Source organism: Lissotriton helveticus, chromosome 3_1 (genome assembly GCF_964261635.1).
Source record: "Lissotriton helveticus chromosome 3_1, aLisHel1.1, whole genome shotgun sequence".
Lineage (NCBI taxonomy): Eukaryota > Metazoa > Chordata > Amphibia > Caudata > Salamandridae > Lissotriton > Lissotriton helveticus.
In genome coordinates this window covers 162,420,397-162,445,164 of record NC_136061.1, presented here as the reverse complement: position 1 = coordinate 162,445,164, position 24,768 = coordinate 162,420,397, and the positions used below count along the sequence as shown (strand labels likewise).

At 49.2% G+C, this 24,768-nt stretch overlaps 1 protein-coding gene across 1 annotated transcript in view; it reads left to right on the top strand.

Annotated features, from left to right (window-relative positions):
• GUSB (glucuronidase beta) overlaps window positions 1-24,768 on the top strand; it is a 205,581-nt gene that overhangs the window by 35,573 nt on the left and 145,240 nt on the right. The gene's annotated exons all lie outside the window — the stretch shown is intronic.

Below are 24,768 nucleotides of genomic sequence, written 5' to 3'. Positions count from 1 at the left end.
CAGTGTATTTCTACACATATACATTCTTGAGAAAAATGCTTTTTGTAAAACAAGTAGATGCAAGCTACTTACACCATCCCTAATACAGTAATTGATGTGCTGTTCATCTTTGTTTTTTTCTTGCATTCACTGTGGAAGTGTGCAGTGTCAAGTTAAGCATTAGCATCTTTGGATTTCTGACCTTTCCCCAGTCATTTAAATATGATGCCTTTAATCCATGAATGAATGGATGAATGATTGATTATACCCACGGTTATAAACATTTCACAGCTTCCTAAAACAGCTGAAAGAAGCAAACTTATTTAGCAGAACGTGGCAAGGCACCCAACAAATGAACATTTGGACCACCCAGCCCCCCCAAAATAGCTTGTCCTGATTATTAGCAAGTTGGGGCGCAAAGGGTCGCAAACCAGAAAGTTGATGAGCAGTGATTCTCACTACTGCCCAAACCTGCAGAGATGAACCATCTGGGCACTGGTTGGCTACCGGTTATTGACAGTGCTGGACTGCATGATTCTCCGTTCAATGGACTGTCAGAGTGGTTCATTGAGTGATAAATGAACCACACTCATGACAGACCCCTGCTGGGGTTGCTCTGTTTAGCGTTTGGCCAGAGAATGCAAGCAAATAATCATCCCCCAGGCCTTTTTTAGGTCGAGCCTGTGCAGCGCAGGCGCTTCTCCGCGAGGCATGCTTTATTCCGGTATGGACCTGAAGCTCCGCCAACTCTCTGCCCACCTTTTCAATTGGCAGCTGTGACTGTCCTTCCTAAATGTTGACTTTTTATCTGTTAATAGGCTTGGACCTTTTCCATGTATCCTTGCAGTATAGCTTGCATTAGCCCTTTGTATAATTAATCTAAAGAGCACTAGAGGGACGCCAGCTTCAGCATTGGCGGGCGCTTTTTTTTATTTGCAACGCGATATGCGCGCTTTCAATTTCACAGTGGGGCCACACAACTAAGCGGGTTCTGGGGGTCGAAAACCACTGCTTTGGGCCTCGGCCCCCGCCGCAGCACAGTCACCATTCATGGGCACACCCATAGCACCGCACCAGGCCCCAGAGCCCTGCAGCAGGCCCCAAAGCTCCTCATGACAGTGTTGGGGTTCTGGGGCTCGAACACTCCGCCCTGGACAACGACCCTTGAGGCAGGACTTGCGCCAGAGACCCAGCATCATAGCCAGGCCTTGGCTTCCAGAATCCCCTGAAAACCCTGCAACACCCCACCCCATGCAGCCTTGAGACCCTAGACATACACAGGACAACAGTGGGGGTGAGTACTTAAACCATTGTTTTTTTTTATTTGGAATATGTTTAGTATCTTTTGCATGCTCTGGACCCCTTGAAACTGCCGATCTTCATATAAAATATTTCTAGGCGCTGTAAAACATTATGGTTACCTCCACATGTACCCTCCTAATGCCTCTAGCATTATTCACCTTAAATACACACCCCTGCAACCTATGCGACACCCCAAAAACCCAAACCGTATTAATGTGTTTTTATTGCTAAATTGTTTGGCATATTTTGCGGTCTCTGCAGCTCTTAAAGCCTCATTGAACCTTGTAAAAAAATTCTAGGCGCCATTAAACTGCAAGCCCCCACCGCTCTACACATTATTTAAAACGTTGAGACTGGTACCCGGGGTAACCACTCAGAACATGCCACAAATAATAACCCTACATACAGTTCCACTTATGCTGAGCTCAGTTTAACACCTTAAAACTACACCCACATTTCACAACAATGCCTCTAACATTATCAACATTAAGCAGCATACCGTAACACATTAAACATTAGTTAAAGCATCAAGGATGCAATCCTACATTGCACTAAGCACCATTTAAAAATACAACATTGTTCACATTAAATGCATTCCCCCCAATACTGTAAATAAGCTCTTAAATCCTTTAGACTGCAGCAATGTGCCACCCCTATTTATTTACCTCCAGTAGATTACAGCATGCAGCATCGTTCTGTGCCATATTTCTCTGTGCTATTCTTCTCTTTATGTCCCTGTCTTAGTCCTGGTCAGCAAACACTCCAAACACGTAGTTCTAAAGGGGTTTTTGAATGCCTGTGTTGGCGCCCTAAAGTATGCTTTTAATACTTGTCCTGGCACGCTAATTAGAAGCCCCCTCGCACTTTATGGAGGGGAGGGCTTAGAACCAGGGGTTCTATGGAGGGACCCTTTTCTGCGTGTTGCATTGTTTGTTTGGTGCACCCTTATCATTTGACAGCTGGCAATCAAGCCTGAACACCGTTGTGAGGAGCTTGGCCCAGGAAATGTGTTTGTAGGTCTTGCTGAGTTACACAGCCCTGACTGCTCCCACTTCTTGTCACTCTATAGATGGGAAGGTGTTAAAGCTGCTTGAACCCTTCTCCTGGGAAGGCTGGCTCCAGCTGATGTTTGTAGGACTTGATGGATCACCAGTAGCCTGCTTGACAAGGGGTGACATCTTTATAACATGCAATGTGCTATACCATTTGAGTCTCATGGGAAGTTTTGGGACTGTGCTGATGTTTAGTTATAGTATTGTATTGTATTGTATTGTATATAATATTTATAGAGCGCAACAAACACCCCACGGGTACCCTGGCGCTAAAGAAGATACGTGAAGCACAGACCAGCAGGAGCAAGAAAGATGACTAAAGATGAAATGCGGCCTGAGATGAGCATTACTGAAGCCCAACGGGATTAGTTTCTAGGGAACAACCAAGTTTGAATCTTTTTCCTAAACAGGGACAGAGTACTACATTGTCTGATTTCGAGCGGAAGCTCATTCCAGAGTTTAGCAACAGCGAAACTAAAGGATCTTCCTCCCAATCTGGCCCTGTGAAACCTGGGTACCCTGGCCAAGTAAGCAGAAGAGGAGCGAAGACTCCGGGTAGGTGCATACCAAGCCAGTTTCCTCTGCAGTGGCCTAGGACCAAGTCCATGCAGCGCCCTGAACCCAATACAGAGAGATTTAAAAAGTATTCTTTGCTGCACAAGGAGCCAATGTAGATCGGCTGGACACAGTGAGGCAGAGGAGTCCCTTGGTCTTATCCAGTTATCAGCCTTGTTCTGCTCAGGCCATGTGTCCCTTTAGCATTTGACATCTGCTAATCGTACCAAGGCCCTGCGTGGGAATCTGTAAAGCAGTTTCTAGGTTTTAGTTTTTTTTACTTCTCAGCATCGTCCTGTGTGTAAGGGGATGCCTGATTTATAACAGGCCATATGTTCTACTGTTTTATGTTCTCCTGGGAAGTATGGGACTGGCCCCATGTTCGTTTTTTCCTCTTCTCAGCCTTGCTCTGCTCACGACTGTTGTCACTTTATCAGTTTGGCATCTACATGCCAGAGCCATGCCTGAAAAGCTGCCCTCTGGCAGATGTGTGTTCACTTCATGACTTGGGATCCTTACAAGGGTTTGCCACTCTAGCATTTTAACAGCTGCAACCCCTTTTTAGGTCTCGGCTAGTAACGCGCTGAAAGCGCGTTCTCGCCAGAGAACTATAGTCGGCGTCTCAGCAGTCTGAGAACGCCGAAGTGAGACAAGACCAGGCCGCGCTCAGCGTTTCCCCATAGGATAACGTTGTGCGCGCGGCCTGGTCTTTGCTCCACAGCATTGCATGGCAGACCGGATCGCGTCGCGCCCCTCTCTGGAATGCAGGGAGAGTCTGCAGAGGGGCGCGCGGCGCGTGAGCTTGTTTTTTCTTGTTTTGCTCTGTGGTGCGTGGTGCCGTTCTCAGCAGCCCATCGGAGAGCACTGCTTTCCACCAGACTCTCTTCGCCCGATGGAAAAATGCGAAAAGCGATTTAAAGCCCAACTGTAACCCGCAGGGGGGTCTGCCATACCTCCGTCCTGTGCAGCAGAAGTGGCGGCAGTTTGTTTGCCGGCAGGGAAACCCTGGTGCTCGTTTCATTTTCACTTTTATAATTTCTCCCCCTTTCATTACTCCGGTAAAGCTAATAACATCGTTACTTTTGTAGTCCTCTTTATTAATTCTCCATTGTTATCCCACGGTCTCCCTTCCTTATTGCATTAGTTTCTTTGCGCATCTCTGAGGCTTTTTCCCGCTACACCTTTAGTTACTCTACGCAGTTTTACCTCCAATTTTTGACCCTGCTCCGTTGTCCTTTAATATTGACCCAGCGTCCCCTGCCTCGCGCTTGTACTAACTAGTTCTATCGCTTGGTTTGCCGCATCTGTTTTGTATATAATTTTAACGACACTGGCGTTTGGACAGCACTGTTCGCCTATAGATATTTTATTAACAAATTGCACACGGATTATTATTTCAGACTTACACGACTATCGTCCTCTCAGCCTTAATACATTACACGCCCTTCCTTCAACAGGCAATCCCCATGCCCCTAACTCCCGTGCACCTATGGAATTCCGTTCACTCCTAACCTCCTCCCTTTGTCTCCCCCTCTACAATGTCCCCAGCTGCCCTTTCCCCCCTTTTGATTTACAACTGCTCTCCCCGTGGAACTCCCATAATCCCCCTCGCTCTCCATCCAACTCTCTTCATGGACAACTTCCCTTCCCTCTCAGAGTTGTCTCCCTTTACCTTGTTTCCTCGCCAGTAGAAGGCTCCGGTCCTCCGGGTGTGGGAGTGGCGCGCGACTGATGAGGAGCACTGGCAGTGGCCACAGCCCGCCCTCCGCACCTGCAGACACCTCCTCCGTAAGCAGACCGGTGCCGACGAGGCTCAGGAGGCCCCCGCCACCCCTCCCGCCCCTCTGCAGATGCGGGCTGAGAGCATTAATAGTTTTAAATAGTGCGTCCTGTGAAAAAAGCCGCCTCTAGGTGTCCGTGAGTTCAGGTTGTGAGTAGGTGTACCGGGGCCATGACTGACAGTTTTGGAGTTCCGGCCAAAGGCGGAAGGAGTTTCTCACAGTGCCCGTCAGTGGATCATAAAGAGGGTTATGAATACATGCTCACCCAAACCATGGCCTCTCTGCAGAGCGCACATATCAATGGTGTGCGCCAACTTAAATTGTGATTGTATGTGAAAATGTGTGAAGGAGACACAGCTGTTAAAGTACTGACAGGGTGTGTTGTGGGTGGGGTTGGTAAGGTTAAGGAAGTAGGTGAAGAGAGAGTGAAATGAGGGTGATGAAGAGGAAGGAGATGAGGTTGGAGATATGCATATGGAGAGTTTTACAATGATATTGGGAGAAAAAGGGCATGTTTCTAACCAAGAGACTGCAGAAGAAAGTGGTGAAAGAAAGAGGATTATGGGAATGACCGAGCATTCCGAAGGCCACTACCCCTTCTATAGGTTGAATTCACAGTTTTATCATTTAAATATTTCCCATTCTAGTTACTCGCAGCAATTTTTCTGTTATTACTCCTTTATATGATACTGCTACCACGCATTGGCAAAGAGAATATTTTATCTTTTTTTTTCTTTACATTAGTGAACTGCAATCTACAGCCTCCTTCCGCCCCCGTCTTCCTTTGGTGTTAGCTACACTGATTCTGCGTACTCGTGCTGCCCGTCCACATCTACACCCGTTTGCAACCATGCATCTTGTACATTCATACATTTTTTTTCTTTACACATCACTCAGGGTCACCACCACATCACTCGGGGTCACCACCACATCACTCGGGGTCACCACCACATCACTCGGGGTCACCACCACATCACTCGGGGACACCACCACATCACTCGGGGACACCATCACATCACTCAGGAACACCCCCACATCACTCAGGGGCACCACCACATCACTCGGGGACACCACCACTCATCACTCGAGGACACCACCACTCATCACTCGGGGACACCACCACATCACTCAGGGGCACCACCACATCACTCAGGGACACCACCACATCACTCAGGGGCACCACCACATCACTCAGGGGCACCACCACATCACTCAGGGACACCACCACATCACTCAGGGGCACCACTCCTGGGCACCACCACATCACTCAGGGACACCACCACATCACTCGGGGACACCACCACATCACTAGGGGACACCACCACATCACTCGGGGACACCACCACATCACTCGGGGACACCACCACATCACTCAGGGACACCAATACATCACTCAGGAATACCACCACATCACTCTGGGACACCACCACATCACTCGGGGACACCACCTCTCATCAGTCGGGGACACCACCACATCACTCAGGAACACCACTACATCAGTCGGGGACACCTCCACATCACTCGGGGACACCACCACATCACTCGGGGACACCACCACATCACTCGGGGACACCCCCACATCACTCGGGGACACCACCACATCACTCAGGGCCACCACCACATCACCACCACATCACTCAGGGGCACCACTCGGGGGTACCACCACATCACTCAGGGACACCTCCACATCACTCGGGGACACCACCACATCACTCTGGGACACCATCACATCACTCTGGGACACCACCAAATCACTCTGGGACACCAAGAATAAAACAATTACAGTTAATTGCGTTTGTGCCTGGGTGTTAATGGATTTTATTGTCTATTGCCTGACAGCCCCATTCCTAGAAGGAGATGGTGAATGGTCTTTTCTTTTTGCACGTTATTTATGGTCTGGTGGACGTGGTACAGGTAGGCTTTTTATATTTATTTATTTATTAGTTTTCACTGTTATATGGCGCAAACTTTACCCGCAGGTATCAGAGTGCTTTAAATCAGCATGCTTATAACAAGCAAGACTAGCACTCTATATTACTGCCACCTTTGCGTAGCATAAGCAACAGCTAACCATTCACAAACAATGTTTATATACCAATTGCAAATTAAAGAAAAAATATTAATGCAAAGCATTGTCGTTTACAATGCCAGTAACTTAAACTTTAGTGCTGCGAGACCTATTGCATTGCAAATGCTTGTTTAAGGCCTGTTGTGGATAGTTTGCTGCCACCGCCTTTGTCTGGAAGGCATTTCAAATTGACATAGCTGCTTCTTAGGAAAGACACTTCTTCTTTTTTTTTTAAAAACAGCTCTGCGCAGCAAACACCAGTGTTAGTCAGCCACGAAGCCTTGGAGGCTGGGGAACTTGGGCTGCCTGCTTATTCACAGCTCCTCTTGCTGATTCCACATCTGTCACAGCTCTGCAGGCACAGTTTTAAACAGGCCCTTGCATTTCCCTCTTACACGAAGACACCTTTGCGTACACATTTAGGGACACATTTTTTTACATAACCCTAAATACACTGTTAACACCCTAACACAACCATCAACACATGCTCACACTCTGGCACAGCCACTGTGACACCCCCCCACAGCAGCCCAGTTCTGGGAAGGGCTGTCACTCATTCACACACTTCATTTCTACAGCATTTCTATGCCGTTTTAAGGGTGTGACACTTGCACTTTTAGTTAATTTTAAGGGTGTGGCACCTGACACTTTTAGTTTGATGAGGAAAGGTATCCCTTTAGACTACTCGTTTGTGCTATATGTTTCTTCGACTGGGTGTGTATTTCTTTTTGTGTAGGGGAGGAAGCACACATTGCACAAGGGTTATCATGCCCCAAGAAGAGTACATTATGCTGGGGCACATTAAAGTAATTAAAAGGATATTTCAAAAGCCATTGTGTGTCAAAGCACACCTGGCAGTCGGTTCAGGAGCAGCGGGGCTTGAACATTAACTCGTCTGGCTCACACAGGCTTGGGAGGGGGACAATGGATTTCACTGAGTGCCCACGAGCACTGTAACAACAAGCATTTGCAATGCAATAGGTCTTGTATTTTTGCAACTTTGACCAATTGGTATTGTAAATAACAATGCCTTTCATTTATGTGCACTTTGTACTTCTAGTCGTTGCTTGCAGGGAAACATAATAGCCCTCTGTGTCCATTTGCCTGGACAGCCTCTGCCTTCATATATCACCAAGTGATACTTTTTTATCTTATTGTGTCCTACTCGTCATTTTGAAAAACTCGCACTCTTTTGGACACCGGCAGCACCTGTAAGGAAGCGAGTCCGCCATCTTGCCAAAACAGCATCACTTAGACGATATAAAAACAGCAGGTTTGAGCGTCCGCTCAGTGCTAAGACTGATTTGTAAGGCTATTAATGTTATTGTAACTAAATTTGATTAACTGTGGGGCTTTTAACTGATAATTTTTTATCTGATTGTGTTTTACCGGGCATTTTGAAAAACTCGCACTCTCTTTTGGACACCAGTGGAACCTGTAAGGAAGCGGGTCCGCCATCTTGCTAAAACAGCGTCACATTGGCGCTAAAAACAGGGGGCTGGATCGTCCGCGCAGCGGGCTGGCGCACTAAAGGCAAACCTGTCTAGCTCAGGAAGATAAAATTAGCTATACATGTGAGGAACTACTTGGCATCGGTAAGCGACCCGCCTTTTTCCCCATGACTGACACTACTAAGAATCATAGTGTTAATACAATGCCCAGAAACAGGTGAAAATGTGGTCTGTTAAATGCCAGATCCCTTCCAAAACATGCAGAGGAGATTAATCTATTGCTTGGCACGGGGGGGGGGGTTTAATGTACCATTCAACACTGAAACATGGACTACAGGGGAATCTATCTTCGACCTTGACAGTGCTTGTCAAACGGGTTCCAAGGCCTTCATAAACCCCGAACAGCCAAGAAAGGGTGTGGACTAGGCATTCTCCCCAAGGACCTCTGGGACTTTACTGCCTTTCCTCTTGTCGAGGCAGACGGAATTGAATTACTAGGATTTCAGATAAAGGGTCATAAGGAAAATATGCCTACGTAGATCCTATGTTACAGGCCACCCAATACCGCAAGCTCTTCCCTTCCCTCTCTGTTAGTCTTCGCCACCAAGATGGGGCTCACTCACACCAACCTTTTTTTATTGGAAGGCTTTAACTTTTGGGCAGAAGGAGACCTCTCCCCGGCTTACAAAGGCCTGATGAGCACCTTTGAAACTATTGGTCTCCAACAACCGGTTTAAGGCCCAACACACACAGCAGGCCATACTCTCGGCCTTATTTTCTCCCCGGAAGGCCTAATTTCAGTTGGGGAAACCATCCGTTTGTGCTGGACTGATCACTCACTAATTACTTTTCACCTATATGTGGGTAAGAAGGGACCTCCGTAAAAAACAAACTCATCTGGTAGAAAATAGAGCATGGCACAAACTCCCAACAATTAAGTCTAAACCCTTTCTCAACGAGGCTCGCTTCTCTCCTGCAGATTCTGTAGAAGTGAATCATCAGACGTTCAAAAAAGAGATCTTAAAACCAATAACCCTCCCAATTTTAAGAAACCCTGTAAAAATGTATCAGACCCTGGTACATTGTTACTTTGAAAGACGACACACTAAATTGTAGACAATTAGAAAGGAGATGGAGCGCCATTACCTAAATGAAGACAATATCTATCTAAAATCTGCTCTAAATGACTATAAAAATAGGTTAAGAAAAGCTAAAGCCAACTATTACTGTGAGCTGTGATGACCTGTCCGAATTCTTTGAAAACAAGATTAAAAAAGTTTTAGAAGGCATTGAGAAACCCAGTGAATTAAATACCTTACTTTAAACATCAATAGTCCTCCTCAATCTGCCATGCCACACCTTTTGGATCTCACTTCAGTGGCTCTGACAATACTTTACCCTAATTATGTCGAGGCATTAAAAATACTATATAAATCCATTAAGTCAGGATCACCACTCGACCCCCTCCCACCAAAGCAATGCATAAAATGGGAAGATGGACTGTCAGGCCCCTGTCTTACAACTCTGTAATCACTCCCTTGAAACTGAGACAGTGCCTGACTGTTGGAAAAGGGCTATAGTGAAGCTGCTGTTGAAAAAAGCCTTGGCTGACCCATCAGACCTAGCTAATTTTAGACCAATCTCCCTCGTACCCTTCCCAATATAGATTTTAGAATGTTATGTCAGTACAATCTTGTCACAATACCCAGAGGTTTAATCGTGACTGGAAGAAGAGCAATTTTGCTTTCGTCCCAGTCATGGAAAGGAGACTGCACTAATCTGCACTACTGACGAAATACGTAGGATAACAGACAGCGGACAATCTGTGGTAGGGGTCCTTCTCGATTTGTTATCCGAGTTCAACACAGTTAACCACCACGCTCTTCTGTCCAGACTTATGTCAGTGGATGTCGGTGGCCCGATGTTGAACTGGCTAAAATCCTATCCGACTGACCGCTGCCAGGCTGTATCGGTGCCCACATTTCTTTCTAATTTCAGAACGACTCAAGTGGCATCCCCCAGGGCTTCTCTCTTAGCCCAATGTTATTCAATATTTATATCAAACCTTTAATCTCCCTTATTAAGTCCCACAAGAGGAAGCTTGTCATCTATGCAGACGACGCCCAGTTGATTTGCTTTAAACGGAGATCAGGCTGACATTCATTGCAATTTTCAGGCCTGGATATATCTAAATAGATAAACTCAAACTCACTCAAGATGAACGGAAGTAAAACTGAGCTCCTTTGTTGTCCTCCTAGCAAAATTCCTACTTCCTTACCCCCTACTTTCTGGCCTCTGCCCACGGAAACCTCGTTGGGCAACTCAATTGTAGTACGAAACCTTGGGGTAGTTATAGATGAAGGCCTCACTATGGATAAACAAGTAAATGCTGGGACCTACTTCACACTGATTCGCGCCCTCAGGAAATTATACCTACTGCTTGATCTCCCAGCTAGATCCCTGATTCCTAGAGGTGTCATATTAAGTATAAATATTTCTTGTGGCGAAACTCTCCTGAGGCGGAAGCCGGGAGACTGTATGTTAGAAACTGTCAAATTTTAAAAGTGCTCCATTTTTTAATCTGTAAATTGCACTAGCGCATGTCTACCTGCATTGCGTTCTGAGGGCTGATCTGCCCTAGCTCCACTGTGTCCTGATCCCTGGTCCTCTCGCAGCAGATTACTTGCTGACGCCGGACTGGAGAGGGGCAAGCCGCCATCTTCGGGGAACTCGGAGGGTTGCGGACCAGTTGTTCATCTTCCCGCCCTCCTCACGCCCCATAAATGTGCATTGGATCTCGTCCGCGCAGGGGGCGGGCGCAGCGGGCGCGCCGGCGGCGTGCCGAAGGCAAGCCCGTCTGCGCCCGTCCGTGCCAGTCCACGCCTCTCGCCAGAGATGCTGGTGTAGATTTACCAGGAAAGGGATTCTACTCAAGAGATGAGTTGCTCAGTCTGCGCCCCTCTAAGCTCCAGGGTTGTTTGTCCCCCTTTGACCCCATGAGTGGCCCGGTAACGTGCATTTGTGATCAATTCAGTCTCCCTACTCCTACTATTATAGGAGCTCTTGGTACATCTCCTGCACAGCATCGACTAAAGTTGCTCCAGCTGAATGTGAGATCGTTACCGAACCACCATGCGGAAATATTTGATCTCATAGTGGATGAATCCCCGGATATTCTTTTCCTTACGGAAACATGGATGAGTGACGATCTGATGACTATTTCAAACTTAGCACTTCCACCTGAATATTCGATCACTTTGATAAATAGGGCGTATAGAGGTGGCGGCATTGCTGTGATTACTAGACTGGCCTATTCTTGCCTTTTTGAGAAGATTAACTTGAAAGGTGGTGAATGTGGACATTTTAACATCACTATCAACACTCATTTTACCTTCTCAGGGTTATTAATATACAGGCCCCCGGGACCCATGTGCAGGTTTAATATTTCTCTTTTGGAGATTGTAGAAGCGTTTGCCATGGGGTCAGCTAATTTTAGCATTCTGGGCGACCTTAATTTTCATTTTGAGTTGGAGCACGATCCGACGATTCGCACTTTGATTGCTGATCTAGCCGCCTTTCAGCTCTTCCAATTAGTTAAAGGTCCAACCCACATTGGAGCCCATATGTTGGATCCAATTTTTACTAATATCGAGTCATCCAGCACCTCCCCCCCTACACCCATAGCTTGGTCAGACCATTTTTTAGTTGAACTGACTTTTTGTATCTCTACCCCTAACATGTGTAAAACTCAAAGAGCCGTGCGCAAAAGACCTTGGCGTAAGCTCCGCTTAGCGGACTTTCATGCCCTTTTGGATACTGATCCACTGGGCCCTTTTACTGATATTGAAATAGGCTATGATTCTTTTTGCACTTGGCTAACCCAGGCACTGGATAGACTTTTTTTTGTTTTTTTGTTTTTTAAACTTTATTTATCAAGTTTTACAGGTTACATCTCCAGCACAGTAAATCCAACCAGGTACAATCTTACATTGTAAGTGTTCTCGTCATAAAGAGAGAAAAAAAAAGAAAGGAAACATCACAGCAATATTATCAAGCAGTCAGTTGCATAATAGGTATGAGGGTAGTGTGGTCCCCAACTGTCCCTGGTGTAGTCACCGTGTCGTTGCCTGCCGCATAGGCTGTATTGAACTCCAGTTAAACTCCCTGAACCCCCCCTCCCAACCCCTCGCCCAACTCCTCAACATCACCCTGTCCCCATCCCCCCCCTGCCGAGATTTAAACCCTCCCTTGTGTGGTCTGCGTTCCTTACTTTTGATTCAACAGGGATAATTAAAAACAGGTTTATCTAAAAAACGTAACCTCGGGTCACTGCAACTAGGTCTTCATCGTGGGTCACCTGGTGTCGCAATGTCTTGAGGTCGAATCTCTTCGCAGCTCAAATCTACCAGTTCCGGGCTATTTTGCGTCAGAGGGGTATCTAATCCCACCTGCTCTTGGATCATGACCCCCCAAGCTTGGAGAACCTCAGGCAGCTTCCCATCCCTCCTTGTGCGCCTTATATGGTCTTCCTCTGCTAGCGCCCATTCCCTCAAGTCAGTCTTCCATTTCTGCAGCATCGGACCCTGTGGGGACAACCAGTGTATTGCAATGCGGCGTCGAGCCGTAACCAGGCCCAAAACCAAAACCGTCTGCTAACCTTTCGTTTGGGGTCTCGAGGGATTAAGCCCAGGAGGCAGGGGCGGGGGTCTAACTCTACCACCCATCCCGACACCTTCACCAAAACCTCCAGGACTGACACCCAGTATGTTTGGAGAACCGGACACACCCATACCATATGCACAAAGTTTGCCATTGGGCTGTGGCATCTCGGGCAGTGCGCATCCCTGGTGTTGTCTATGGTTTGGAGGCGCCTAGGAGAAAGGTAGGTCATGTGTATAATATTGTACTGGATTAATTTGAATCGGTTGCTAACTGACACCTTCCGCACACTTTCATGAATTTTTTCCCAATCACAGGAGGTGATCTCTTGTGAACACGCCTGCTGCCACCTATCCTCTATTGTAAATGTAAATGTAAATGTACAGGAGTTTATATAGCGCAAATCACCAAGCGGTTTCTAAGCGCTTGCTTAGGGAACCCGTCCTGGTATTCCCCTGTCAGATAACCCCGGCAGGGTATCCGCAAGGTGAAAGCCAGGAATCCCGCCGCGGGGGGCCGTTGTGGAGATTAAGCAAGCTATTGCCCAGAGTCGCAGAGTGTGAACCCGTGAATCGAGTAGGCACCGGAGCGAGAATTGTCGAGTCCACGGACATTTTAGGACTCAAGACCCCGCCGAACCGGGAATTGAACCCTGGTCCCAGGCTGACCTCTGCTTCCAGGTCTGCCTCCTCTAACCAGTGAGCCACACTTCTCTATTGTCAAGGGCCGCAATGTTTTATCCTCCCTTAAGGCCCTATAAAGGTGAGTTACCAACTTCCGACCCCCCGCCATCGCCAACATTGTGACCAGTACGCGAGTGTGCACCGGGGCCTCCGGGAATGTTGGCCAGAGGTGCCGCGCGGTCGCCGCTATTTTTGCGTATTGGAGGAATTGTCCTGGGCCAAGTACAAAGGAGGTAACCGCCTCCTGATAGGTTATAAATTGGTCATTCGGATACAGGTCCGCTAGCATCAGGCACCCTCCCCCTGTCCATTTATCTATGGACATGACCCGCGCAATCCGGGCAAAGGGTGGCAATAACCACTGATCTAAGTCCGGGGCGAAGGGTTTGCTGTGAAGGAGGCGTCGAGTCACCCGATCCCAGACTGCAGCCATCAACCGCGCCAGTGGGGGGGCATGATCCCGCTGTCCCCCCAACCGCCAAAGCATCGTCCCCAGTTGCTCATTGCCATACGTACCCTCCAGTAAGGAGCGTTCCCACGAGGGGTCCGTATCCAGCCATGCGATCGCGTGCTGTATTTGTGAGGCGAAATAATACATCTCCAGGTCGGGAACTTCCAAACCACCAGCTCCCCATCTGCGTTTCAGGACCTCCAAACTCACCCTGCATCTCTTCCCATTCCATAATAGTAGGACGAGGAGAGAGTCCAGCTCTCGAACAATCCGATGTGGTATCTCATAAAAGGACCCCTGCATAGTGTATAGACAACGTGGGAGGATCTTTCCAAACCACCAGCTCCCCATCTGCGTTTCAGGACCTCCAAACTCACCCTGCATCTCTTCCCATTCCATAATAGTAGGACGAGGAGAGAGTCCAGCTCTCGAAAAATCCGATGTGGTATCTCATAAAAGGACCCCTGCATAGTGTATAGACAACGTGGGAGGATCACCATTTTAATTAGGGCTATCTTTCCCATCAGGGAGAGCTTAAGGGTGTTCCAGAAGGCGATGCTTCCCTTTAGACCTCGGATTATCCGACCCATGTTATGGTGGAAAAATGTGGCTGGGTTTCGGCTTATCCACATCCCCAGGTAGCGCAGTGTGCCATCCACCCAGGGGAGTCCCATTTCTGGGCGCTGAACCCCCTCCCACTCTGCCTGCTCCCCAATCGCATACAACTGGGATTTTGCTTTGTTGACTGCTAAGCCAGAGGCAGCTGTAAACTGCGTTAGTGCAGCCAGCAGGATCGGCAGTGAGTGCGTCGGCCGACGCAGGTAGATCAATGCGTCATCCGCGTATAGGGACACCACGTGTTCTGTCGCCCCTACTCGTATGCCCCGGTCTCTAAGTACCGAGCGGAGGTGACATGCCAGCGGCTCCATTGCCAGGGCAAAGAGCAGGGGGGAGAGAGGGCACCCCTGACGAGTACCCCTGAATATGGGTATCTCATCTGAGACACATCTGCCCGTGCGGACTCTGGCCACCGGTCTGGTATATAACAGTTGGACCCGTCGTACGAATCCTTCTCCCAAACCTAGTTTTAAAAGCACCTTCCATAAATAGGGCCAACGAACCGAATCGAAGGCTTGTTCATTGTCCAGGAAAAACAGTGTATTCTGCCCAGCCTGACCCTCCAAGGACTGCATAATATGGGCCAATCGGCGGATATTCCGCAGGGTGTTGCGGCCCGGAATAAACCCAGATTGGTCATCATTGACCAGGCGTCGAAGATACGGAAGGAGTCTAGAGGCGAGGACCTGACTGACGATTTTTAAATCCACATTTAACATGGATATGGGTCTATAGGATCCTGGGAGGAGGGGATCCTTCCCCGGTTTGGGTATCATAACTATCGTGCCGCTCTCATGGAGTCCGGGAGCAAGCCCCGATCGTACGCCTCCGATGCCACCTCCAGGAGTTTCGGGACCAAAACGTCATTGAAATCTTTATAGAGTTCAGCCGCTGGGCCATTCAACCCTGGGGATTTAGCCGTCTGCAGATGGGCTTTCGCTGCACGTATTTCCTCCACTCAGAGTGGCCCACCTAAGTCCTCTTGACTCTCAGCCTCGATACCTGGTAGTTGTATCCCCCCAGATACAGTTCTATGTCCTCTATGCCCGCCAGGGGTTGCAATTCTGAGTACGTTCGAGATAGATGGGATCGGAACACCTCATTGATCGCCTGCTGAGTGTATACCAGCTGGCCCCGGTCATCTCTCAATGCCAAGATAGGGTGAGGTTGAGTTTCTGCTCGAATCAGACGTGCCAACAACCTCCCAGCCTTATCGCCTTCTGTGTACCAACGCTTCCTACTGGCAGTCCTGTTAAATCTGCCAAGGGAGGCCCAAGTGACTCCCAGGTGCTGTTGCGTGGCCGTCCATTCCGGCCTTTGCTCCTTATCCGTGGGGAAGTTCCTCTCTAGTTCTGCCGAACAGTCCTCATCTCGCCTCAGCTCCTTTTCTAATACCCGGTTAACCCCAACTTCTGTGGAGAGGCAAATACCCCAGATAACCACCTTCATGGCGTTCCATTCAATCACACTGGTGCTGGCCGACCCCAGTTCACATCTAAATACGCCTCGATCCCCTGCGAGATAGCCTCCCTGTATACAGGATCAGCTAAAGCCTCAGTGTTAAGCCTCCAGAGGGCCGGGGTCCACCCACCAGGTATGTAAGCAAAAGCGGAGAGTGGTCAGATAGGTAGCGTGCCAAATAGTGAATGTCCTCCACCCGCCCGATGACCGTGCCCTGGAGGAAGAAATAGTCTAGTCTACTGTGGGTGTTGGCCGCAGGCGTGTAGCACGAGTATACCCGACTAACCGGGTTATGATGCCTCCAAACATCCAACAGGTCATAGCTACGCAGCATCTGGGTCAGTGCTTCTCTCATTTTAGGCTTCGCGTCCAATTTGGGGGGCACCTATCTAAAGCCCCATCCAGTGCACAATCAAAATCTCCAGCTATAGGGAGCTCCATGTCAGGGTCGATATCCAACTGTCCCAACACTCGACCTAGGAACTCACCATCATCCACATTCGGGGCGTACACATTCACCAGGCATACATCTCGGCCATCCAGAGTGCCCACCACTATAATAAATCTGCCCTCTGGATCCATCTGTGAGCGAACAGCTTTAAAAAGGACCCCCGGAGCCACCCATATAAGGGCCCCCCTGGCAAACCCTGAGTAAGAAGTAGCAAAGAACTTGCCCCTCCACCTACGCTGGACATATTTAAGGCAGTCCCCCCAGAGGTGCGTTTCCTGGAGGAAAGCAATACTGACATATAACGGCGAAGATAGGTGGCCACCCTGATTCGCTTGACTGTGTTATCGAGCCCTCTGACATTCCACGTGATGAGCTTATATTTACATGTTTCACCTGTCATGATAGCTGCGTGTTTGACAGAACGGCCCCCAGTGGGAGGCCCCCCCCAGCCCCTACCTCAGTACGACACGACCCCATAGTAGTTGGACCTTTGAGGCATTCCAGAGCAGACTGTCCTCCGTTAAGTAAACATCCCTGACATTGGAACACAGGGTCAGAAGAAGTCTCGGCAACATCCCTCCCTAACCCACAACATGAAAATTCAGCATCACCCACCCTCAGGTGGTAGCATCGCATCTTCCAATCCGGAACTGGTCAGGAGACCTCGAACCCCGCCCCAAAGTAATACCCCCCTCAGACCCCCCCCTTCAACTTGGGATTATTGAATTAAACAAGGTTATCACAACAATTAAGTACTTAGTAGTCCGGAAGTGTCCTTTCCCCTCACAGTTGAATCTTCAGCCGACTGCCTGGTACCACGCAGCCCTGCCCGGCCGAGGCCTAGCTGGTCATTGTGGCACACTACAGTTGTTAACATGTGCAATGGGACCCCCTCAAAGAGCAAATGTGGCCAAGGGACAGAGGGGAGGAACAATGAACCAGAAATAGAAAAAATCCCTTCGGTGGCCATATACTTCAATTATGTACATACATCAATTCATATCAAAAACTAGTGACAGAAGGAGAATAATGCTAAACAAAAATCATTCCAAAAATATTATTTATTACTTCTTTTTTTCATAAATATAAATTCATATAAACATTGTTATAAATCAAACAATTCTATGGACAACACATCAATTAATTATACAAATTCATGAAAAAGATAAAGGAATCATAAAGATAAGCAACAACTAAATATATAAATATATATCCCCCATGGTATCAGACATACAAACAACTTACTCTCGTGCTACCAATCATACTACAGGACCTGCTACAAGGGCCGTTATTACTTTTCTGCAGCCCTTGAACAATTTTAGCTGTGTTATCTAGCTAATTGTTTACCAGTTCCTTTTTTCATCAATGTATGAGGTTTGACTGTAGTATGATTGAATTTATATTTATGAAAAAAAGAAGTAATAAATAATATTTTTGGAATGATTTTTGTTTAGCATTATTCTCCTTCTGTCACTAGTTTTTGATATGAATTGATGTATGTACATAATTGAAGTATATGGCCACCGAAGGGATTTTTTCTATTTCTGGCACACTACAGTTGGCCACGTAAGTGGAAGTTGGCACATTAGTAAAGTTATTGTACAGGAACAGGTTTATCGCCCCCGTCCCCCCAGCCTTCCCCTCCCATCATTTCGTAAGGGCGCCTCCGCGCCGCTCTGTCAGACTGCAGCATCCCCTCCAGAATAAGATAGGAAAGTACTTACAGTATCCAAGACCCCCCGTCTTACAGTTAGATCACCTGATGCATCAGTCAATTGTCCTGAGAATGTGCAACTGCTGGACTCGTAGCTCCCCCTGAGTCCGACTGGGTTTCCCGTACCAGGCATAATGGGGAAAATTGGTTCTGGGTCGGGACCGCCGGTAGTTCCGTCTGAAGGGTGCCATCCGGTCCCACTGTGATGCGTCCACTTTCCACGATGGCTTGCTCCCTCGGGGGCTGATTGGTCTCACCGCGTTGCCGGTTCCGCCGTGGTGCACCTTGCCGCCACTGCTCCTGCCACCCCTGTGTGTGGTCGTGGCCCGCCAGTCCCAGTGCGTCCATCCACCCCTCCGCGTCCGAGGGGTGGTCGAAGAAGTGCGTCCTATCGTCGTGGTGCACTTGGAGCCGGGCTGGGAACAGCAGACTGTACTTGACGTTGTGGGCTCGCATTCGCCTTTTGATCAGCAAGAAGTCATTTCGGAGGTCCTGTACCTTTCTAGTATAGTCCGGAAAATGTGAATGTCCTGGTTTTCGAACCTGGGTGGGCCAGTCCTGTGGATGTGTTGGAGAATCAGATCACCGTCCTTGAAATTAAAGAATCTGGCTATTATGGCCCTAGGCGGAGAGCCCGGTTTCGGGGGTGGTCCCATGGTTCTATGGGCCCTCTCAATTGCGAATAGCTTGGATAAGCGTAGGTTCGGAAAAACTTTGCCTATCCAGTCCTCAAGAAACAGGTCTGCCGCCGGGTGTTCTGCCCGCTCCGGGAAACCGAGAAAACGGAGATTGTTCCTTCGGGACCGCCCTTCTGCATCCTCCGCCCGTTCCTCTAACCGGGCCGTATGGTCCTGGAGGGCTGCGATCGTGACCTTCATCTGTTGAACCTCGGTTTGGAGTGCCGTTAGGTCTCCCTCTGTGGTGGTGACCCTGTCCGCCACCTTTCTAAGGTCCAGGCGCAGGTGGTTGATGTCCATAGCCATTCGGTCCATCTTAGTCTCAAGCGCTACCCTGGAGTCGCGGATCGCCGCCAGGATATCTGCTTTGTCTTGTGCCGCCGCCGCTGTGTGGGCCTCCATCCCTCGATCTATTCCAGGGCGTTCCGCCGCAGTGGGCCCCGGGACTGTATACTGGACTATCTTGTTAGCTTGCGCACCCCTCGTAGTCGGTCGGTCCTTCCCCATAATACTGCGTACTCCTACGGTAGTCCGTCGGGCCTCTCCCTGGGGGGTGCCGCCCAGTCGTTTCCGCTGCCGGAGCGTCAACAGCTCTCCCGGACCCCGATCAGGATAGGGGCGTGGAGGGAAAAATCAGGTCTGCCCCGAGGTGTCCCGATCTCAGCAGTCCCCTCCTCCGGTGGCCGGCTCCGCAGTGGCGCAGGGCCTCACCGCCGCAGCCACCCTTTCCTCACATTCCCTCGCCCGCGTCTCCGTGCGGAGACCGATTTTACTGTAGGTGCACCCACCAAGTTCATGGGCCTCAACCAGGATGAGGGAGGAGAGGGGGGGGAGAAAACACCCCCAGGGAGCCCAGACTCCACACACACCCCAATACGGCAGACCGCAGTGCCCTCCGGCTGGAATGGGGGGGCCTCCCCGCCCCAGCCGCTCTCACTGGTAGGTCCCTCGCCGGGGTCACCGCACGGCCCCTGCCGCCCTTTTTGCTCCGCTGTTGCAGTTTTTTCTTTCTTATTTGTCTCGTTTGGTTCTTGCTTTGTGTGGTGTCCCTCTGGGGGGTCCGGGAGATCGTGGCAGGCTTCTCAGCACCCAGTAGGCCGGCTCACCTCACCAGTGTCCCCGTCCAGATTCGCTGCCGGACCGGGGGGGAGGGGGGAAGAGAAACACCCCCATGGGTCTGTAGGGCCCTCCCCAGCCCTTCCGATGGTACCTGAGGGCCGAGGAGTGCTCCGCACGCTATGGACGATGCTGCTGGGTCCGCGGCGGCACCACACACCGCCGCTCCACTGGCCTCTGGGGTGCTCTGGTGATTGTGCTGTCCGCTGGGGCCACGCGGCAGATCCCCACCGGCAGTGCGGGCAGGTCCGCTGCGGGCCGTCGGGTCCCCCGCCTTCTCCGGCGCAGCAAGCAGTCCCCGGTCGTATCGGCCAGGGGGGGGGAGGGGGCTCCTCACCTCGGGATCACCGCGACGCCCCGGCTACCTCAGGCTTCGGCCGGGCACCCTCACCACACCCCCAGCCATCGGGGGGGATGTCGAGCTGCGTCCGTAAATCTCCCGGCTCCGATGACCTCAGGACGGGGCGGCCGCCATTTGCCGTCCGCGCAAGTAGGTCCGCGGCAGGCCGTCGGGTCTCCCGGTTCCTCCAGTGAAGCAGCGAGGCTCAGATTGCGGCGTTGCAGGTCCGGGTGGCGGGGGGGGGGCTCCTTACCTCGGGAGCAGCGTCTTTTTCACTAGATGTGCCAGGATTTTAAAGGATTTATTCCATTAGGGCAGGAGCTGGACTGAAATACGTCTAGCCGGCCATTTTGGTTAAGCCACCCAGGCACTGGATAGACTTATTCCAGCAACATGGGGTAAAGTTCGCATGCAGGACGCCAATCCTTGGTACAACGATACTTTGGCGGGCCTCAAGAAGATCTGTAAAAGATACGAACGCGACTGGAGAAAAGACTATTCCCCTGAGAAAAAGACCTGCTATCTAAAAGAACTTAAGGTATACCATAAAGCCATCTGCAGAACTCGGGCGGAGTACTATGCCACCGAAATAAAAATTTGCTATAATCCGGCTAAGGTTATTTTTAAGATTCTTAAAGAACTTAGCACAAAAAAATCCGCTAACAATATCTTCACTTCGGCGGCTCAGTGCGAAGAGATAGCCTCCTTTTTTGTGGAGAAGATCCGGGGCATCTATCAAGCCTTTACCCCTGTGGCGCAGCCTTGCTGTAGCTCGGCAACGAGACTTAGTCCTGCCTCTAAGCTATCGGTTATTCCCGAAATCTCTGAGGAAAAGTTCGATCAGCTAACTAAGCTTATTAAATCTGGCTCTCCGGCGGATCCCCTTAAGCCTGCCCAATTCAGAGATTCTTCTCTGTACTGTTTTGCCCCGCTGCATAGCCTTATTAATGCCTCCTTTTTGGCTGCCATTGTGCCAGTTAAGTGGAAGCAAGCATGGGTCTCTCCTATACTTAAAAAGCCACCTTAGACCCCCTGAAGCCCGAAAACTTTAGACCTAATTCGTTGCTTCCTTGGGCTTCGAAGATTGCTGAGGCCCATGTAAACTCTATTCTTACCAACGTTCTAAATGCCAATGACACTCTGGATGAAACTCAGCATGGGTTTCGCACCGGTCATAGCACGGAGACGGCGCTCTTGGCTATGACGGAGCATCTTCGGGCCACTCTCGATCAAGGCCAAACGGCAGCACTGATCCTATTGGATCTCAGTGCCGCTTTTGACACTGTCTCCCACCAGATCCTGCTCCATCGGCTTGAAGAGGCAAGGATCACGGATATGGCTTTTGCCTGGTTTAGGTCTTTCCTGACCGACAGATCATTCCGTGTCTCCACTCCTCCCTTCCTTTCCAGGGTGTACTCTATTGGGCAGGGTGTCCCTCAGGGCTCGGCTTTGAGCCCCACCCTGTTCAATCTTTACGTTCAGCCGCTGGCTGCTGTCGACAAAGCATGGGACCTTAACATCGTGTCGTACGCTGACGACACGCAGCTAATGGTCGCCCTATCGGAAGGTATCCCCATGGACCATCTAAGGTTCAATGCAGGTCTGGCCGTGGTAGCAGAGTGGATGACAGCTAACTGCTTACAACTTAACGCCGCTAAGACAGAGGTGCTATTGGTGGGCAGAAATACTGAGTTATGGGGAGACCACTGGTGGCCTTCTACTCTGGGTAAAGCTCCTACACCTAAGACAGAAGTGAAAAACTTGGGACTCTGGTTAGACTCAGCATTAAGCTTTGGCACCCAAACGAAAAAAGTTGCCGCCACCTGTTTTGGCATACTACGCAGTCTGAAAGCGATCCTGAAATTCTTTGATTCTGCTACTAGGCAACTAATTGTTCAAACTATGGTATTGTCCACATTGGACTATGCCAGTTCACTGCTCTTAGGTGCTAATAAGGCGGAAATTGCCCGTCTGCAACGCATTCAAAATGCGGCTGCTAGAGCCTTAGTAGGTCTGCCCCATTTTAGTTCTACCTCTGCTACTATTCGGAAACTTCACTGGCTTCCTGTAGCTCAGCGGATACAGTTTAAGACCTTATGTATCTCATTTAAAATCTTAAAACTGTCTACCCCTAAAATGCTGGGGCCATTGCTTAACATGTATGCGCCCACGCGGGCTCTACGATCAGCTGGCCAGAACCTGGTTGAGGTCCCCCGGTTCAAGCGAAGCAGAGCGGGTGGACGTTCCTTCCGCTTCTTCGCAGCAAAACTATGGAACACTCTAGCAGTCCATATTCGGGAATTGGAGGAGTTGTCTCAGTTTAGGAAAGCCATCAAAACTCACTTATTCCCTTGAAAATAGTCTTTTGGATCTCTGTTCTGATCTTAGCTCTGTTTTCGCTCAGGACTAGCGCCGGAACGCCCCTTTGCTGGGGCAGCTGTGCGCTTTACAAATCACATAACATAACACATAACATAGGTAGGACTATTGTAACACCTTCTAATTAGGAGCTCCCAGCTTTCTACTAAAGAAACTGCAACGCATCGAGATCGTCATAGCGAAATGAACACTAAACAGACCCCGACACTCTTCCGCTGCAAATGCCCTTAAGATCTTCATTGGCTGTCTATTACACCGAGGATTATATTCAAATCGCTCTGTATTGTGTATGAGGCACTACACAACAAAGGACCAAAACCTATACAAGCCAGACTAAGAAAATACACCCCTGGCAGACCCCTCCGATCAGCTACATGTAACTATATCCAAGAATACAGATTTAAAAAAGTCCGACAAGGAGGACGTGCCTTCACCGCAAAAGCATCTCAAATATGGAACAAACTGCCAGCCCCACGAAGATTTTAAACTGACCTGCTGAAGTTCAGAAAGTCTTTAAAAACCTGGCTCTTCCTTCACTAACAGTCAGGCTAAATTCCTCAGACTTATCCCAGTTGATACCTTCACATAGTGGTCTAGACTTTTCTGTTTCAAACATAGCGTCTTCTAGATCTGTGGAGCTCTGTCTTTCTTACCTGTAGGGCGAATTGAGCGCAGAGATACTCCTTTGGGAGTCGATTCTTGCGCTATACAAGCCAATAAATAAATAGCTAGCGCCAGGATACCATTTTGGTCACAGTGCGCTTTACAAATACTAAATACATACATACATGGACACTGCAGAAATGCAGCAGGGAAGTTGAACGAGGAGGTGGAGGGCTACCTAAGACTGCACATCTTCAAGTGCGGCCCTGAGATTCTAGGTTTTCATGGCTGGCTGTCTTACATATAACCACAAGATCTATCCCGCTGACTCTTGGGATAGCCCAGGTTCATCTAGCATAAGTAAGCGCTTGCACAGAGCATTTTCAGCTTTGCAGGGAGAAGCAATAGTTTACAAGTCTTCTGGCCTCGCCATGCAGGACCCCATTGCTACATGGGAAAAATTTCTTCTGTGCCCCGGGGGTCGGTCTGATGGAATAGCATACAAAATATTTTGTTGGGGGGGAGGGGGAGATTGGGTCTTGTGCTTTTGGTAATTCAGTCTCAGCAGTTTGACTTACCACCCCGTGGGCATGATCTTGTTTAGCTGGTGTTTGGATTGCGCAAGTGCGTGGTGCACGTGTGAATCCATTCGGTCTCGCATGTATTTAGCCTGCTGTTGGCTTTAGGGCCAAGTTGCAGCTAGTACGTGATCCCAGACACATATTTGTATAGTTATTTAAGCCTGTTGTTGGTTTCCAACTGTGACCTTCAGACTGACTGGATAATTCACCATCACAAAAGAATACAAAATGTTCACCTCTTATCAGAGTCCTGGGTAAGACTTACTGCACAGGATCGCTTACCATAGGCTGGTTTTAGGCGGTTTTCTATTTTTCAAACCGTGCTGTTCTCATATATTTGTTGATTTATTTGGTTGGGCCATCCATAAACTCTTTGCAAGTGAATTCAATGACGCCTGCTGTGGGGTGGGCCCAAACAGTAGTAGGGTTACTTGATGATGTTTGTCAGTTATTTGGCACCTATTTTGGTGAGCATTGAACTATTTTTCATTGTCTACAGGAGGTCCAGCATCTTGTGCAGGAGCACATTAAAGGTGCTTTTATTTGTGAGAATTAGATACAAGCAGGAATGCTGCATGCTGGGCAGTGTATGTGGTAGGTGTGGATGAGAGAACTAAGGGACCGATTATGATTGCGGATAATCCGCATCCTCCGGGCCGGGGGTGTATTCCGCCAGGCCGGAGGATGCGGATTATCCGCTGCGGACTGGAAAAAGACCCCCCGCCAGATTAGGATGGCTGGGTGATCTATTTTCCGTCCGCCGCTTTTCCGCCGCGGTCGCCTTCCGACCGCGGCGGAAAAGCACTAACATGGCTGGCGGTGTCTATCAGACACCGCCAGGCATATT